We start from the raw sequence: 9,212 nt of genomic DNA on the forward strand, positions 1-9,212 counted from the left end.
ACCACACACGCATTCACAACCACACACGCATTCACAACCACACACGCATTCACAACCACACACACATTCACAACCACACACACACATATTTGTTTTGGCCAGGAACAGGAGACAAGTCTCATTGGCTCGACTACCACATCACAAAACATATTTCACGGTAGACACACACACAGAATCACTTATGAACACACATTATATATACACACACACACACACACACACTTTTACACACAGACAGGCTGGAGGAGTGTAAATATTTACCCACTCACCTAGCTGCAGTCCAGGGGCCGCCGAGTTGTGTGATGCTGTGTCAGAGTGGGTGGTGTGGTGGTGGTGCTGCTGTGGAGATGTGTGCGCAGAGGGAGAGAGAGGGAGAGAGGTAAGGTGTGTGCCTTGCATCCCTCTTCCCCTCCCTCCCTCCCTCACCCCCTCTCCTCCCCTCCACCCCCTTCTCCTCCCAGCAGCAGGAAGAGAGTGGCAGTAGGGATTGAGGAACGCCTACAAACAGGAGGCTCCCGAACGGTGCCAAGCACTGGGGTCTGCCTCTCTTGCCTCTGCTGCTGCTGTATGTGGTGGGGACTCTGTCCTATTGACAGGCCAGCGCAAGCCTGGCAGCTCAACTCTGTCTCTGCTCTCGCCCTCTACTTCACTTTGCTCCACTCCACTTGCAGGTCAGACAGAGGAGGATGTTGCTATTTCCAACAGTGGGACACCCCCCTCCCCTAAACCCCCAACCTCCCCTCCCATCACCCCTTCCCCTCATCTTCTCAGTCCCCTGAACATCCTTTCTCCCATTTCCTCTTCAGGTGCTGATATCTTGCCCTGTGTGCTTGTTTCCATGTGGAGAGAACACACCAGGAAGTAGTTTGTGATGAGTTTCAGAGCAGGACCCTACATATCACTGAGGTGAATCCAGAATATCTAAGGCCCTATACATGAACAAACATTTCAATTAGAAAGCATTATGCATATCAAAGTTACAGATATGAAGAGAGTGAACGAAAAAGAGAAAGACGATGGAGAAAGTAAGAGGTTGAGTCTCTAGAATGTCTTGAGCAGCACAGAGAGAGAGAGAGAGAGAGAGAGAGAGAGAAAGAGAGAGAGAGAGAGAGAGAGAGAAAGAAAGAGAGAGAGAGAGAGAGAGAGAGAGAGAGAGAGAGAGAGAGAGAGAGAGAGAGAGAGACAAAAAGGCGAAAGTGAGATAGGTTGAATCTCTAGAATATCTCGAGCAGCAGAGAGAGAGTGAGAGACTGGGACTGGGAGGACCACCATGCCTGCCCACAACGTCTGCACCCAGCAGCCACATGTTCTCTCTGCTACGCTGCCTCTGTGTCTGCTACGTGCATTAGGATTCCTCTACTACACTACACTGCTAGGCTTCAATCACATGCTCCATGCAATCACACAGATAATCTATATATACAAAAGTATGTGGACAACCCTTTAAATTAGTGGATTCGGCTATTTCAGCCACACCCGTTGCTGACAGGTGTAGAAAATCGAGCACACAGACATGCAATCTCCATAAACAAACATTGGCAGTAGAATGGCCCTTACTAAAGAGCTCAGTGACTTTCAATGTGGTACTGTCATAGGATGCCACCTTTCCAACAAGTCAGTTCGTCAAACTTCTGCCCTGCTAGAGCTGCTCCGGTCAACTGTAAGTGCTGTTATTGTGAAGTGGAAACGTCTAAGAGGAACAACGGCTCAGCCGCAAAGTGGTAGGCCACACCAGCTCACAGAAGGGGACCACCGAGTGCTGAAGCGCGTAGTGTGTAAAAATCGTCTGTCCTCGTTTGCTGCACTCACTACCGAGTTTCAAACTGCCTCTGGAAGCAACGTCAGCACAAGAACTCTTCGTCGGGAGCTTCATGAAATGGGTTTCCATGGCTGAGCAGCTGCACACTAGCCTAAGTTCACCATACGCAATGCCAAGCGTCGGCTGGAGTGCTTGCCACCATTGGACTCTAGAGCAGTGGAAACGCATTCTGTGGAGGGATGAATCGCGCATCACCATCTGGCAGTCCGACGGACAAATCTGGGTTTGGTGGATGCCAGGACAACACTACTTGCCCCAATGCATAGTGCCAAATGTAAAGTTTGGTGGAGGAGGAATAATGGTCTGGGGCTGTTTTTCATGGTTCGGGCTAGGCCCTTTAGTTCCAGTGAAGGAAAATCTTAATGCTACAGCATACAATGACATTCTAGATGATTCTGTGCTTCAACTTTGTGGCAACATTTTGGGGAAGGCCCTTTCCTGTTTCAGCATGACAATGCCTCCATGCACAAAGCAACGTCCATACAGAAATGGTTTGTTGAGATCGGTCAGGGCTCTGGCCTGCACAGAGCCCTGACCTCAACCCCATCGAACACCTTTGGGATGAAATGGAAAGCCGACTGCAAGCCAGGCCTAATCGCCCAACATCAGTGCCTGACCTCACTAATGCTCTTGTGGCTGAATGGAAGCAAGTCCCTGCAGCAATGTTCCAACATCTAGTGGAAAGCCTTCCCAGAAGAGTGGAGGTTGTTATAGCAGCGAAGGGGGACCAACTCCATATTAATGTCCATGATTTTGGAATGAGATGTTCAACAAGAAGGTGTCCATTTACTTTTGGTCATGTAGTGTATATATGGTGATAGACATAGTTCAGAGAGAACTGCACATACTGCAAGTTGAGTGATATTGTCTCCCTCCCCCCCTCTCTCTCTCTCTCTCTCTCTCTCTCTCTCTTTCTCCTATAAAAGTGTAAATTACGAGGCAGCAAACAGAGGAAATGTGTTGTGGAGGGCTAACAATACTCCTGAGGTTTGGTGTTGTGTGGAGAAACGGTCTGGAGACAGTATGGTTAGTACACACAGACAAGAGGAAACAGAGTTTTTTTTCCCTCCACAGATGTTGGAAAATAAATATATACTGTTTCAGTCAATGACGCTCTTTCAGTGAGAGAGAGATTCTAGAATAAAAAGGTATATTCCAAAACTGAGATATAAACAATACTGGCTATTTTTTAGGTTTTATTTACATTCATTTTAGTCATCATTTATATGTCTGAAATCTGAATTATAACACATTTTATCTGAATTGTTAAGCTCTATTTATTTCTGAGGTGTCTTTAACAGTTTATTTGAAACTGCCTCACTTCTCTTAAAATTATGTAAGCTATTGAGGTACTTGATAAATTCATTTTAGTGGTTCATTTCAATGGTTCTCACCTACTTCCTCTGAGCTCAGAAGCACAGTGACTGCTCCTCTTCAGCAGGAGAGGAGAGGAGCTGTCATAACATTCTCTGATGTCCTCTTGGCTCACAGCCCAAGTTTATTCAGGCTGGTACGGCTCTTTAGACAGACACATTCATGCTCACAGACAGACAGCCAGACAGATTGGCAGACCTACACATCATCAAGCACATAGACAGTCAGTCACACACACAAAATATAACTACATACCTACACACACACACAAAGCATGCATGTGCCCTGGATATATTTTCTACATGGGAGTTTAACAGATAACTATTCTATACTCATACAGTATGTACACTGACTGTACAAAACATTAGGAACACCTGCTCTTTCCATGAGATAGACTGACCAGGTGAATCCAGGTGAAAGCTATGATCCCTTATTGATGTAACCTGTTAAATCCACTTCAGTCAGTGTAGATGAAGGGGAGGAGACAGGTTAAAGAAGGATTTTTAAGCCTTGAGACAATTGAGACATGGATTGTGTATATGTGCCTTTCAGAGGTTGAATGGTCAAGACAAAAGATTTAAGTGCCTTTGAACGGGGTATGGTAGTAGGTGCCAGGCCCACTGGTTTGAGTGTGTCAAGAACTGCAACGTTGCTGGGTTTTTCACACTCAGCAGTTTCCTGTGTGTATCAAGAATGGTCCACCAACCAAAGGACATCCAGCCAACTTGACAAAACTGTGGAAAGCATTGGAGTCAACATGGGCCAGCATCCCTGTGGAACGCTTTCGACACCTTGTAGAGTCCATGCCCCAACATAGTGAGGCTGTTCTGAGGGCAAAAGGGGGTTCAACTCAATGTTTTGTATACTCAATGTATCTCCAAGTCACTTTCCAAATATACTTTGGGTATATTCCCACAGCTTTAAAACAGTTTTTAGTTGTATTATGCGTTCACAGAGTTGACTAACTAAAACATCTTCTTTATTATTTGTAAAAGAACTGGAGGGCAGAAGGCAGAACTATTTATGAGCAAATCAAAAGGAAGCCCAGTGTTTTCTCAGATGCTTACAGGAAGTCCCTGGCAGCCACATTCCCACACTACTATCCATGACTATGTTTAGACAGGGACAGAGCAGGGGTATGGGCCTGTTGAGGTGAAAATAAGCATGATACACTTTCATTTTGTTTGCTTTCCCCCTCCTCTCACATTGCACTCTCAACAGGCTCAATCCATGACCTTTAACCTCAGAATTCTGGGGGTCAGCCCCTTTCCAGGGGCCATTACAAATTCCAAAGGTTGTACAATGGGCTGGTATGGGGAGGACACAGACCCGCCCACTGGGGTCCCCAAGCTAAGCCTGAGTGGCATTTTGGTCGTGTGCCGAGTGCTAATGTCACATCCCCTCCTGGAATCTGAGGCATGAGGGTGTGTTCCCAACTACACTGCACCCCTTTGTGTTCTCTCATCAGCCCCACAGGGCAAGTGCAACCATTGAGGAGAGATGAGGACCACCACCAGCTAGTTCTAAGGACGTAGCCCTTTCCTGCAGTCAAATGACCAAATTGCCCTCGAGTGGCCTCATGGGGGGAGTGTGTTTAATATTTTTCATCATTTCATAATTAATAAACATTATTTAAAAAAACAGCCAAAAATCTGGTGTTTCTATGTCAAACGTTTTGGTTATATTTCAGTTCTCTATGGTATATTTAAAGTGGAATATTCGGATGTAAACTCAAAATTGAATACGTTAAAACTCTATATCTGACATGTTACAGGTGTCTTCTTTTTTTAAGCCCATAATCATGTGTGTGAGGTGTATACTTTTGTTTTAAAGTAGATTTGTGTAAGACTACCAAGAAACACTGTGACCCTGATTTAGCACCCTGCAGTAATTAAAGGGCTCACCCTCTCTACCACTCTTTCTATTAACTCAGTTAGATCCATGCACTATTTATATTCACTACTTCACAACTGCCTCTGGAAAAACATTGTCCATACAATACAAACTAAGAAAAGGTTATGATTATCATATTAATACTGAAGAAAATGCATTGTAGAGTCATGTGTGTCATTTATTAGGGGCACATATGTTTACAACTTGAAGTGTAGGTCTACCTTTATGTTGCGTTTCTATCACTGTTAACCTACCAGAGACAGTATTTGTTGATGGCACTGTGTCCTGTCAGAATTGAAATGGACAGAAATTAAGTTACCGTGTAATACAATGGTACTTCAAATTTATGGGATCTGTTTAATACTAGATTTACCACGACCTACCTAGATTTACCCCGACGCACCTAGATTTACCCCGACCTACCTAGATTTACCACGACGCACATAGATTTACCCCGACGCACCTAGATTTTCCCCCGACCTACCTAGATTTACCACGATGCACCTAGATTTACCCCGACGCACCTAACGCACCTAGATTTACCCCGACGCACCTAGATTTACCACGATGCACCTAGATTTACCACGACCTACCTAGATTTACCACGACCTACCTAGATTTACCACGACCTACCTAAATGTACCACGATGCACCTAGATTTACCCCGACCTACCTAGATTTACCACAATGCACCTAGATTTACCACGACGCACCTAGATTTACCATGCATGTGACGGCCAGGCCTCTCCATCATGTTTCATTAAGTGTCCTGGAGTACTTCATCGTGTACGGAACAGCCATCTCTATCTGGGTCACACTGATAGGTGAATGTAAACAGCATTGTATCGTGACACTGTAATGGCCCATCCTCAGGGTGCGTTGTTAAGTGGCATAAAACTATGTTCAGAGGGCAAGTGAGCTCTGCAATGCAGTATCACTGAACAATTGTTTGGAAGAATGTGCTGTGTCTGTCTCTCATTCTCTACTGCACACACACACATTAACACTTGCATGCATGTGCGGACACACACGTTCACCCCCTCTATATATTTTTATATTAGTTTCAAGGGATTTTGATGAGCCAAAGTTCTACTCCGACCATGTTTGGGGTGTTGACCTGTGCTGTGGGGATATACCAGGACCGCTGGGCTGATGGGATCTACTCTGGACCAATAGGACCAGCAGTATTCATAGTCACTGTCAGGGTTGTGTGAGGACAACTTACAATATGACTATGACAAACACTGATAACAATATGCCCTAAAATTGTCATATTTACAGTAATTTAATAGATATCTCATAATCTTGTCAATGTGAAATGTATACCAAAGTTCATACTTGGTTTTTTAGGTACTGCCTAGCAACATTGCATTGATTATCTCTTCAACTGAACCTTTTATTCTAAACTGATCCTGTGTACTGTATCATATTTCAGTTACAGATAATGAAATAGATAAAGGACCTCTACCAGAGACGTGTATACACCCAACTGGTCGGAGCAGGATGCTGCTTCGGTGCCCTGGCTCTGATGCTCCGCTTCTACTTTCAGGTATCATCACAACGCAATCTCCCTCCTTCCCCGTTCCATTCACAATGAAGGCAATACTAAATGTCAAACCTAGTTGAGATGTGTTCGGCTTGCACAAGTGTGAACACATTGACATCAAAAAGTTGTTGTTTTTTATTACTGATTTCAATTAGTTTTACACGAGTGGGAATATGCCTATGTCCACAGTTTCTACCACCTGTCTGTGGCTGTGTCCTTCGTATTGCTGCTACCCAAGATGAAACGCTATGCAGGGACAGACGACCCTGCCAAGCTCAGCTGCTACACACTTTTTACCTCAACAATGCACATGGTTTCAGTGCTGGAAACATATTGCAGGAAGCACAGAACAAGTTAATTTCAGCTTGTTCAATGAGTGGTTGAATTGTGCCTATACTGCACTTAGATCAGTTCTCTCCAACCCTGTTCCTAGAGAGCTACCGTCCAGTAGGTTTTCACTCCAACCCTAATCTAAATCAAATCAAATTGTATTAGTCACATACGCATGGTTAGCAGATGTTATTGTGAGTGTAGCGAAATGCTTGTGTTTCTAGTTTCAACAGTGCAGCAATATCTAACATCTAATCTAACAATTCCACAACAACTACCTAATACACACAAATCTAATCTAGTGCACCTGATTCTAATAATTAGCTGGTTGATAAGCTGAATCAGGTGAGTTACAACTGGGTTTGGAGTGAAAACCTACAGGAGTGTGCTCTCCAGGAACAGGGTTGGAGAGCCCTGACTTAGATAATAATTCACAGTGACTTCAATGGTGCTTGTACCAGAGCTGCCATGTCTACAGTTGAACAAACATACTTGCTAAATTGCTAGTCAGATATAATGTGCTGTAAGCTCCAATAGACACCTTTGTTTCTAAACTCAGCACTGAAAAATATTACTTGTCTCTTATTCCCTTCTCTCAGTGTTTCACAAACTCGGTCCCGGGGACCCCAAGAGGTGCACGTTTTAGTTTTTGCTCTAGCACTACACAGCAGATTCAAATAACACATCATTAAGCTTTGATTATTCAAATCAACTGTGCAGTGATAGGGCAAAAACAAAATGTTCACCCCTAGGGGTCACCAGGACCGAGTTTGGGAAACAATGCGCTAACTTGTCACACTCTGTCATTTACTATCAGCCACCCTTTCCTGCTTCTACGAAGGAGGACAAGAAGACCCCGTCTCTAACCATTTGGACCATTCCCACTGAACAAGCCTTGGACACGGGCCTGCAGCTCACCAACTCTCTCTCTGTACAACTCACCTAGTAAGAAAGGACTGGACTTCAGCAGCACTAAACCTGTTCATAAAGGACTGGACATCAGCATGCTCAAAGAACAGAATGGCTGGAAGTGACCCCACAAGACAGATACTTTTATAAGTCAATTGGTCTTGGTGATGTCCAGAGAGAGCAAATGGACAAAGATGTCATACAATTAAGGGTTACAGGGAAAACAGACATCTACAAAGGTCAAGCCCTGTACTGTGCCCTCAAGGACCTGAAGAGTATGGCTGTCTCTTCCCCCTGTACAGAAAACAGGCGATCAGCCCTCTACTTCAAAACACAGGGAGACTGACAGGGAGAGGGTTCCTGAGGCAAACCAGTAAAACTGACTGGAAAATTTGTGAGTAGCACAAACCGGCAGACATTTTCTCTCTCCAAGATGAATAAATTGTCTTTCAAACGTTTCTCAGAAGAACCTAATGTCTGCTCCTCTCTCTCTCTGAGAAAGGAAATATGCAGTTAAATACGGTTATGAAAATTACAAGATTGTGAAAGCACATTTTACTCGCTTTAATATATCCCCTAGGTGCCAAACATGTCATCTGGTGCATCAGACTTTTGAGTGTAGCGGAATCCGGTCCAGACACTAGGCTGTAAACCAACTGCAATGCTTTAGAATGTTTTTGAGGCGGCAGGTATTTATTCCAGTAAAGTGAGTGAACAAGCAACTTTCACTTTATTTCCTTACTTTGCAGCCTCACTCTCTTTAACCATGATGAACTATACTTTATATAATGCCTATTTATTGTAATGGGAAGGTTTGTATCTAACTGTGTTTCACTATCATGTACGTAAATATTTTTTGTAAGAAATATTTGAAAATAAAGTGTTTGCTTCATTTGATCTGATTCTGCATCCTTGAGCAGAGACACCTCATGTGAATGGAAAATAACTACCTGTATCTGAGTAATTTTGTATCACCATTGATATACACCATAACTGGCAAATAAATGAAGCAGCGCTAATCCACTTAAAGCCCTACACATCATAAAACGGCAAGACTGCTACATTTCCCTTTCAGGATGACATAGTGGCGTGCATTAGCTGCACGTCACCTGCTCCGAACACTACCCAAAGAGTTCAAACGTGTTCTGAATGTCTTAGACAAAACAGTTTCCAGCCAAACGTGAATGAAACTTCTCCGGTTCACCATAAATTCTTTGACAGGGTGCCAAGCCACCAGCTCCTGTGCCCAGAGAAAGGCGTTTTTGTCTGAGGTAAAACCTGACGGCCACTGGGATCTCCTGGACGCATTTCCCATTCCTGACAGGACAGTAACCTGAAACT

General features: G+C 44.1%; 1 pseudogene; it reads left to right on the top strand.

Moving 5' to 3' along the window:
* The first annotated feature begins 1,016 nt into the window (after nucleotides 1-1,016).
* On the top strand, nucleotides 1,017-8,551 carry LOC106585303 (protein myomaker-like; annotated as a pseudogene).
* The last annotated feature ends 661 nt before the right edge of the window (nucleotides 8,552-9,212 follow it).

Source organism: Salmo salar, chromosome 24, assembly GCF_965601325.2.
Source record: "Salmo salar chromosome 24, fSalSal1, whole genome shotgun sequence".
Taxonomy (NCBI): domain Eukaryota; kingdom Metazoa; phylum Chordata; class Actinopteri; order Salmoniformes; family Salmonidae; genus Salmo; species Salmo salar.